We start from the raw sequence: 10,737 nt of genomic DNA, 5'->3' as shown, positions 1-10,737 counted from the left end.
CATTAACGTACGCAGTGTTGCTGCCTTTAGCCACACGTGCTGTTCAGCATCAAGGATACTGCATGTAGCGAATTACAGATATATATGTATATGTCTGTATACCGTATACCGTGGGTGCGGATGAAACTTTTGTGACACGCAGTGGCTGCGTAATCAGGCGTGCTTGCACGACACGTGCCCTTTATATCTCTTGGAGGCCACAAGAGAGAGCGAGACAGAGAGAGCAGTGCATGACCGCTTCCCCACTGCCCGTCGACAAATGCGTGTAGCAATAACGCAGCAATGGTCTCCTTCCTGAAGGCGTTGTCAAGTGCGCGATAAGGAGAGCATGTACATGGACTACGCTGGATCTCAGTCGCCCGCAAGACCCATGGCAAAGATGCGGTACTGCGTAGGCGGCTTGCGGTTACGCGCAGATGTGCCGTGGTGGGACACCGCAGCGTGCGTGGTGTAATGAACGCACACATCTGACCTGGAAACCTTTGGCCCGAGACAAAAGGCGACGCAGCCGGGCGTCAGCGCCGCCAAACAATGCCCGCTGCCCTGCTCTCTCCAGTCCCCCGTGCAATCTTCAGATTGCGTGGCTCGGAGCCGAACGGTGCAGCGAATATGAACGCGCTTCGATGTGGGTTAGCGATAGTGGCCCTGAGATAGACGGCGACTATCTGCGGGAAACAGAGGCGCATGCTGCACTCCCAGCGGCGCACGACACCGGCATCTGCAACCGGGTGAGTCGCCGCCGGCGCTTCTTCTGCGAAACACCATCGCGCTTTTTGCATGCTTGTCCGTCTCTTACAGTTCGATTCTCTCTTCTGGGCGCGTTTTAATTTATTTGAGGGCGGGCGGTGTCGCGCTTCGACGCGCTTCGCTCGAGCGCCTCGAAGCGCGAAGCTGAAAACCTCTTGATCGAGGTGCAGACAGATGTTTGCGACACGGTATAGTGGTCCGTAATCTATCTAGAATGGCACCAAAAGAACGCGCTCACATCGAGGCGTGCGCTACTCTGCGGCAGCTTGTATAGCTGTTTCAGTTTATGCGACCGACTTAGGCAATTCTGCAACGTCTGCTCGAACTTTCCGTTTGACAGTGAACAAGCTAAAATTTAAATTAAGTTATGAAGTATTTACAAACTAAAACCAGGGTCTGATTATGAGGCACGCCGTGATGGGGAGCTCCAGATTAATTTTGACCACCTGGTGATTTTTAACGTGCGCTGCAATGCAAGGCACACGGACGTTTTTGCATTTCGCCCCCCTTGAAATGCGGCCGCTGCGGCCTGGATTTGATCCCGCGCCCTCGCAGGCTTAGCAGCGCAACGCCAAGTATACGCCACCACTGCGATTGACCTTCCTGTTCACGTCTCCCTTTTCCGCACCGCTTCTGCGCTACCCTTGCCAAAAGACAATGACTACGTTAGATCTGCAGGCTCGACCTGTGAGGAAAGGTATGCACTATGGTATGCGGACCACGGGATGCGCGTGCCAAACTGCATCGGTGCGCCGACTTCTGGCCCGGTGCCTGCTGTCGAGAGTGGCTCTGGAGCGCGTGGGCGCATGCGTATCCCACCATACATCTGACGGCATGTCATGTTGCTTCCCGTGACGACGTGGGCCACGTGGTCGGCCGCAGTGCACGGCCTACTGCCATCTACCACCTACAGACTACCATCTACAGACTACCATCGCGCCTTTTGATGACTCGGCCAGGATGCCTTGCCTTTTAGGGCGATATTCGCTGCCGACGTGCTGCTGCTACTTCGATAGAATAGAGTGTCAAATCCTTTGGCGCGACAAGAACAATTCGAAAAGGGAGGAGGAGAAAAGAGAGAGAAGGCAGGGATGTTAACCAGAAATGCGTCTGATTGGCTACCCTACTCTAGGTGATGGGAAAGAGGGAATATAAAGATGATATATATATATAGAGAGAGAGAGACAGAGAGAGGGAGAAAAGACTCGGTGAGCTCGCGCGGACACGCGGAGGGCATGAACAAGTCAAAGGCCTTCACACAGGCCAGCCGCCCCCAAGAAAGACAAAAGAGCCACCCCAGCTTTGTGGGCCGACGAGTGATGGGGACGATCTTCAAGTAGCATTTACACGGACAACGGCCGATCTTCCAGTAGTCGCAATGCGATATACAATGTCTTTCCGACGGAAATCGATGTGAATGGAACAATAACTGTTCAACGTTATCTTCCACGCCGCAGACGTCGCACGTAGCACTGTCGGTAATTCCAATCAAGCACTGTACGCCTTTGTGAAAGCCACTCTCAACCAAGGCCGGTATATAAGCCATGCCTCACGTCGGTGAAGCCCGGGCGAAGGCCGGAGCTGGACCGAAGGGTTCAATTCGTGAAACCTGGTGCGCCTTACATTTAGGGTGCTCCACTCTGTTAAAGAGAGCTTGCGTGCCAGGTGACGAAGCTGCCTTGCAGCGTCTGTTTGGGAAAGAGGAATGGGGCACGCTGGTTTCCTTGATGTGACTCTCAGGCAGCTTTGTCTGCTAGATCATTTTCACTGACCCCGCAATGGCGAGGTAGCCACTGGAAAAGAATTTCGTGGCCTTTCTATTTGACGTCATGATGAAGTTTGAGAATTTAGTACGTTAGCTGTTCGTGAGCGCCACGTCTGAGAACTGGCTGCATGTTTTCTAAAGCCGGTCTCGAGTCCGAAAGCATGGCCCATGTGCCAGGACGCTCTGCGTCAATAAGCTGAAACGCACTGCGCAGAGCCGTGAGTTCTGCAGTCGTAGACATCGTGACATGTGACGTTTTGAATTTCAGTGTTCTCGTCGGTATAAACACGGCACCGCCAGAGCTGATAGATGCAGTCGATCCGTTCGTGCGTGGCTCCTGTATCTCTCGTACAACATGAGTAAGCTCAATTGTTTTAGTGCAGATGGTGGTAGACCTGACTTTTTCTGAAGTCCTGGAATTCCGATGTGTACTTCTGGACGGCACAAACACCATGGAGGAGACACTGACCTTGCCGCAAGTGTGTACCCCGATGTAAGCGAGGCACGATATGCACTGGCAGTTGTGCTAAATGACGTGCGGGGTCTTTCTCCGGTGAGTGCGGCGAGGTGGTGGCAAGGGCTCCATGGCAATGTGCCTGACATGTGCACGTATTGTCTCGACTGGGATGGGCGTCGTGATTAAATAATCATGAGCAATGTCAATAGTTTCAGCCGTAGACGTACTGCGTGGTAATCCAAGGCATATCCTCAGTGTTTGGACCTGAATGCTCTTAATTGTAGGCAAATCAGTTTTGCAGGTGTTAGATATAACAGGTAGGCTGTACCGGGGGAACCCAACAAGCACCCTGTACAGCTGTAACATGAATTGTGTGGGCGCCCCCCAGTCCTTTCCTGCAAGGAACCTGTACAGATGAAAAATAGCAATCAGTCGCTTTTTCACATGGTTCACGTGAGGAGTCCAGGACAGCTCTCTGTCAATCACAACTCCCAAGAAACTGACTTCTGCTGGACGATATCACTTGTCCGTTGATTGATATGCCGTATGCACATATTGGCTTCCGTGTAAACGCCAGCACTGCGCACTTTTCCCACCACTCTTCCAGGCCTTGCTTACGAAGGTAGCATGATGTCGATGAGACGCCATTAATGAGCAAGGCAGTAGTCCAGACGATCGATAATCGATGAGACCAGGACGCGCGAGCCAGATTCGCCACAGTCACTCGGCAAAACTGCGGCGCACATGTGACGAAGCAGAGGAAGCGGCACAGGCGGCGCCGCCCTCGGTACGTTTGGTCGACGAGCAGCGCACCTCGTTAAGTAACATGACATGCCGGCAGATATGATGCGACGCGCATGCGCACCGTCGCTCAAGAGCTAGTCTCGACAGCAGTTTGACGCGCGCTTTCGTGGTCCGTATACTTTTGCTCACGGGTGTACGCTGTCGATAAAGGCATAACGTTCGCAGTAAAGAGCTTGAAGTTGTGTCCTTGCATGCGGATTTAAATAAACTCGCACAAAGAACTCTTCTATGTATGTCTAATTCGTTCATGTGCCGTTTTAAACGGGCTATAATTTGGAAGGCAAATAACAAACTCGGTGAAACATATGCTTTGTTCGCATAACTGTGTCCCTGCTGATCGTATATACTGCTCGGAACATAAAACCTTTACACTTGAACGCGCACACAACAAACGAGGACATAAGGCAAATGTAACAAACAAGCTCGTTTGTTGTGTGCACGCTGCGTATCATAATGAATAGCTACGAACTCTCCCAACTTTCAGTACCGTTACACTCGAGGTTCCGCACGTAAGGATCACGATTAACACCTTCCACGGTTGCCTATAGTGGCGTTGCGCTGGCGACGTATTGTGGGAGTCTGGGACTATGGCTGTCGGCGATAGTAGACAATTATAGTATAGCGAACACAACTACAGCGCACGCTAAGCAGCGCACGTTTATTACAGCTTTAGTTGCCCAGCGAGATCTTACGAACTCAGAGGCCATATGCAGTCGTCGCGGCTACCTCCCAACTTTATCGATAGATGGCGCTGATAAATAATAATAATAATAATAATAATAATAATAATAATAATAATAATAATAATAATAATAATAATAATAATAATAATAATAATAATAATAATAATAATAATGCCTTCATTTTCCATCCCAAGGATGTAGGAGGCAGAGAGAAAAAGCTAGGTTTCCAGCTTGACGGGCTCTCGCCTCCCCGATACAAATACGGGACTTTTAGAAGAAAAGGCACACAGTACAAGCATATGAGCGCAGACAAAAAGGAATATCAGAATGCACAAACAAACGCCAATTTTTACACAAATGTACAAATCCATGACAAGAAAGCGATGTGCATAATATCACGTCGCACATTTCAAACAAAAGGTGGCACGTGGTGATATCTCGAATGTTCCTGTTTGGAACATGTTGAAGGACATGTTGGAACACGTTGTTGGTAATATTGTAGGACATTAGGCAATAAAATAACAAGAGCTTGGTGGCGCACCTCCCCCCCCCCCGTTCCAGAGGGGACGCTCATTACATCCATCCATCCTTCCTTCCTCTCGTTAGGCTTCGACTGTTCGAAACGACAAGCGATATCAAAATCTCCGCAAGGTTATCCATAATAATATGTCGTCGAAGCGGCCTGAACTTAAGCGAAAGCCGTTTACAGAGTCATTTGCTACGAACGAAGAGAGTTTTTCAAAAGCAAGTGCCAAATTAAATGGCATAGCGTACACTGAACTAAAACTGTCTACTATCGGCTCGGCCATCAGGCGCGCGCTGATTGGTTGGCTGAGAGAAAACGGATGTGCGGATTGGTTGGTTGAGCACTACGTCACGTGAAGGCGATAGTATCGCCGAAAGTGATGGTCCAAGAATACGTCCCCTGCTGAGTCCCAGGACACGCGTGTTGGCTCCCGGCCACGGCGGTCGCATTCCGATGGAGGCGAAAGGTAAAAACGCTACACTCTAAGAAAAGTTTACTCCCTTTGAGTCGTATCTTGCCACCCAACGATAAACGTAATCTGTCTTGTCCGCATGTCTTTTCTTTAACGCTGCGAGCCCGGTACTTCCCGGTCATACCGGGATGAGACGGAACTCCATTCTTCCAATACGACGTGCGCCTCTTCCCGCTTAATTTCCTGCTTTTTTTTTCTTTTTCTCACTATAAAGTGTTTTCATAAAGGCTACGTAGCTGGCGTTGTAGCTAAACTTTTTGAAAACACTGGGATTATGAGAACTGAAATTCGATGGTTTCCTGCGCATATGGGGAAAGTGGACGAGGCTCGGTTAAGCTTCAGTGAGGTTGCTAGTGTCTTGGCACGAGTATTTGCTAACCGTGACCGTCACAACCGAGCCGTTCACCATCAAGCCAGGGAATATAGAGATCATTTAATAACTTACAATGACATTACCAAACATTACTATTTGGGACGTAGGCAATTCCCGTTGTCACATCAAAAACTGAACAGGGCTCAGGCAGTCTCAATGCGCTTATTGCAAACAGGTACATACGCCGTACCGCATTAATAAAATATATCCAGAGAGGGAGATTAGGATGGACTGCAACGATTGTAATGGCATCATTGGAATCAGGCATATGCTGGTGGGGTGTTCCGCGACTCTCCCCAGCCTCATTGAAGAATGGACACCGTGGAAAAAGAGGATTCAAAGCCCGTTCTTTCAAAACCAAGGGCCGTCCAGAGGGCCAATGAAGTCGCTGAAAGGCTTAGACTGACGGTGCCAACGTGGGAGCGGCTCGCCTTGGCTTAATATGTAGAACCTCCGGGCCTCATTTCAATAAAAGTTTTCACACACACACATGCACACTATAGTAGGTCACTTGTTGAGTCCAAAGCGCAGTGTGTTTGGTTTATTCCGCGTACAGCGGTGCCTTGCTAATGCTCGCCAGCCGCATACATGTTGGAAGTAGGCCACGCGCTAGCACTACATCTTTAGAAGCGCACAGGTCGAAAGAGACAAGAACGCGTTGCTGCCTCTTCTGGTTCGCCAATATGATTTGTAGCAACGGCAGATTCTGAAACATATTATTATTTTTCTTTAAATTCTTCACTGCACTATGATTACGAACCGGCGAGGGAACCATTTAACGTTGCGCTCCTCTAGCCTCTATCGTGGGCCGATATCGGAGATTGTGCGGTCTTAAAATGTACGCCAATCGGGAAGATAGATCGGGTACCGGTGCGCCCTGTGGTACCGGTGGTAAGGGGGAACGCTCTCACATTCTTCCTTTGTGACAGCTAGCGTTTTGAGACGCTGTAGTTGAGACTCTGCGCCCGCCTCTGATAGAAGACTTACACTGTCGTTTCAAATGCTGCGGGTCTGTCAATCAATTATGTACATGGTTAATGCACCCCATTCTCACACCCAACTAGCCCAGCAAGTCTTTGTCCTTCGTCGACTTCAACTGGAGGTTGAATCGCCCCCTCCCCCCATTCTAACTTTTTTCCCCATCTTTCCCGCATTTCTGTTTAAGTTACCAAACAACTGAGCGTGACATCGTACATTACTTCGAGCTTGAAATGTTGTTGATGGTTACTTCCACCCTCAGGTTCAAGGGCTGTTGGTTCCTTCGGCGCAATAACTTTTACTAACAATGAAGGCTCATGCACGTCAAGCGATAAGATTAGAAAGAAAAAAGAAAAGTAAAACTGTTGACGACACCGTTTCCGGCGACAATCGAACGACCGAGCCTTTGACGTGTAAGGGAAGGCATCTTAACCGATCTGGGTGTAACCGATTTATGGGTGTGTAAAGAGTGTTCAGTTGTCCCATGACTAACACCCTCACGCTTAAGGGGTATCTTGCATGTTTGCCAACATATTCTGGCAAGTGAAAATGATGACAGCTGTGACAGATGACACCAAAACCGCACCAAATAGATTTTCAAAGCTGTCGTTGTTACATTCTATTGTTGGATATTTCTGTGCACCCGAGGCTGTCAGAAACCCGCCGTGGTTGCTCAGTGGCTATGGTGTTGGGCTGCTGAGCACGAGGTCGCGGGATCGAATCCCGGCCACGGCGGCCGCATTTCGATGGGGGCGAAATGCGAAAACACCCGTGTGCTTAGATTTAGGTGCACGTTAAAGAACCCCAGGTGGTCAAAATTTCCGGAGTCCTCCACTACGGCGTGCCTCATAATCAGAAAGTGGTTTTGGCACGTAAAACCCCAAATATTATTATTATTATTAGGCTGTCAGAATTATTACATTTTTCAATCACGCTTCTTCTTATCGCACGTTTAGTTAGAGCTCCCGTTGTCGCGTTCTATAATAATAGTAATAATAAAAAAAAACCCTGACGGTAGTTGTGTTACCCATGGGACAAGCAAACACCCTGAAGGGTGTAAAAAAATTTAGAGTGATACTTTGCTACGGCGTCACGATTGTCGATACTGCCACGCAAACGTTGTTTCAACAGTACACAACCCCACAAGCACGCACAGAAATATTCTTTTTTTTTTTTTTTGCCGAAGATTAGGCCATTCACTATCACCGCCAACAGCTGTCGTGCACCGTTGGTCGCGTCCTCGCCTTTCGTGTCCCAGTGACGTCCGCTTACACAGGTTCGACAACGCAGCTGGTGACTAATTTCCTTTCCTTGTTCGTGCAGCACTTTTGTTGCTGCACACACGTGCTTCGCCAAAAGCTCTTTGTCAGAGAAGCCCGCGCGACACGCGGCGCGCTTAGCCCATGCTGCACAGAACAGCGCAAACAGAAGGTCGAGACGACTCGGCCCAGTTCGATAAAACTTCTCGCGAACAATGTTTCTCATTTTCGTGTTCGGGGCGGAGCCCTCCGATGCGACCGGTCGCGCTTTCGGTAAATCTAACGACGGCACGGTATGGGCGGTATGGGTGTACCTAGAAGACGCGCATGCGTATATCACACCTGAAACGGGGCCAGTAGCGATAGCAGCAGAGCGGTAACACATAACGCCGACTGCAGAAAGCTTCAGCGTCCAGCCATTGTTGTAATCGCGTTGCCGCTCCGACCACGTGCAAGCTTTGCGGGTGCTAAGCCGCGACGCAATCCGTCTGGCGCGGCTTAGCTAGCATGCGCGATAAGCTGACTGGTGGTCGGGATGCTATAGCAGTAACGGTATACAGGGTGATCATGTTCAAGTTTCATGGAATTAAAAAAAAAATAGCCTGTTGCTGATAACAACTATATTGCTTGAGCTAGATTATTCAGAGGGGCGGACATTACTTGCACGAGGAATCGGAACACATATTCAACTAATTAGCAAAAATCCACAGATAAATATTGAATTAATTCATCAGCAGCAGCAGCCTATTTTATGTCCACTGCAGGACTAAGACCTCTCCCTGCGATCTCCAATTACCTCTGTCCTGCGCCCACCGATTCCAACCTAGCGCCTGCGTATTTATTTCATCACCCCACCTAGTCTTCTGCCGTCCTCGACTGCGCTCCCATCTCTTGGCATTCATTTTTATAACCTGCAAGCTATAATGAATAAATCAGTTTCAATTTCAACCCTAATGGTCCACCGGTTATCTAATCTGCACATTACGTGACGTGCCGAGCTCCATATCTCTCTCTTAGAGACAATTAGAATATCGGCTGTTGTCGTCTGCTCTCTGATCCTCACCGCTCACTTCCTTTCTCTTAACGTTATGCCTGACATTCGTCATTCCATCGCTCTTTGCGCGCTCCTTAACTTGTTTTCGAGCTTCTTTGTCAGTCTTCAAGTCTCTGCTCCATATGTCAACACCGGTAAAATGCACTGATTATACACCTTCCTTTTCAATGATAATGGTAAGCTTCCAGTCAGGATCTGACAATGTCTGCCGAATGCGCTCCAACTCATTTTGAATTATTTACCTTACGGCATTTGCTGGAATTTAACAATTGTAGCTGGTGATCTTGCAAGGCGTATCCACTTGGAAGGAATTTCCAGAGTGACGTCATGTTTAGAGATATGCGCCATGAAATTTGCCGTGAAAGTTAACTGTTGTTCCACTTACTTTTTTAACAAAACGTTCTATTATGCACTGAAGCACAAAAGCAACTGGAACGTCCATGTATTTCGTTGCACACTTTGGGAAATACCTCTTAACCTATCGTGTTGAAGATTCATTTTAAGTGGATACGTCCGCAAGCTCACCGGCTACAATTCGTAAATTGCAATATGTGCCGTAAATTAATTAATGAAGAAGTTAATTAGTGATTTTCTCGCAGTTCCTTAAACATGTGTTCCGATTTCTCCTGCTAGTAATGTACGTCTCTTCGAGTAATCCAGATCAAGGACAAGAATTTTTTTTGTAACGTGGCCTATGGGAAGGCTTGTACTTCAATTTCGCCTTGAATCGGTCTGTATATCAGCGACTGTCCAGCTTGATTGCTTAGCACTTGAATTTATTCCCTTGTTTGCTGCGAGCTTACTGCGCGATATGCGAGCTTACTGCTCTCAGGGGTAAATGCGAACTTCGCACACGTGGCAGATGCAAGAGAGCAATAAGCTTTCGGATCTATGGAGTGAAGTTTTCTATAGACATGTTTTTTTTTTAAGGCTGCTCTGCGGCGTCGCGTTTCTTTTTTTGCTTATACTGCAAATAAAAAGAACATATAACAGGGTGACACAATACGCTATGCTAATAGGATCCTGCAGCCGTACTGTAGCCATTACCTGTTTCAAACGATCGAGGAGAGCTTTGCTTTCAAGCTGATTGTAAGTCTATAAAAAGGACAGCCTCTCTACCTTTCCACTTCTATCGCACACGTAACACGGCGGGGGTCTTATCCTCGTACATCCTTGTACGTGCGTTCCGCTCCGGTTGATGTTTGTCCTTTTATTCTCCCTATCTCTAACCTCTGTTACGGGTGAACAGGATGCCGCTCCAGGATGCCAAGAATGAACATTTGCTCGAGGTTGAAATATATGAACTTGCGGCAGAATATACGTTAGCATAGTTTCACACTGACAATGATAAGACAGAAATACTGCGCCCGGTGTCTGTGTGCTACTCCCGCTGCTGCTGTTCAGCCAGCGCGGGAAGGATAGGCAATATACAGGGGTTTGCCTGCACTTCACCCTTCCGGCATCGAACCAACTTGTTTATTTTTATGCAAAGCTTCCTCAAGGTCGCTTCTTATTGCAAGTTCGTTTTCTGTGGAAATAATTATTTCATTAATTTAATTAATTTACTTTATGTTGTTGGAGGAGATATTGGGCTTGAAAAGCTTGCGGCCCTTTATACC

General features: G+C 48.2%; 1 protein-coding gene across 1 annotated transcript in view; it reads left to right on the top strand.

Moving 5' to 3' along the window:
* The first annotated feature begins 310 nt into the window (after positions 1-310).
* Positions 311-10,737, top strand: part of LOC142562723 (sodium-coupled neutral amino acid transporter 7-like) — a 62,037-nt gene continuing 51,610 nt past the window's right edge. The window contains exon 1 of the mRNA XM_075673544.1: positions 311-728. The gene's annotated coding sequence lies outside the window, so the exon portion shown is untranslated. The remainder of the gene's footprint in view (positions 729-10,737) is intronic.

The sequence above is a fragment of the Dermacentor variabilis genome, chromosome 1 (assembly GCF_050947875.1).
Source record: "Dermacentor variabilis isolate Ectoservices chromosome 1, ASM5094787v1, whole genome shotgun sequence".
Lineage (NCBI taxonomy): Eukaryota > Metazoa > Arthropoda > Arachnida > Ixodida > Ixodidae > Dermacentor > Dermacentor variabilis.
The sequence above is the reverse complement of the archived record's forward strand: the minus strand, read 5'-3'. Positions and strand labels throughout refer to the sequence as shown.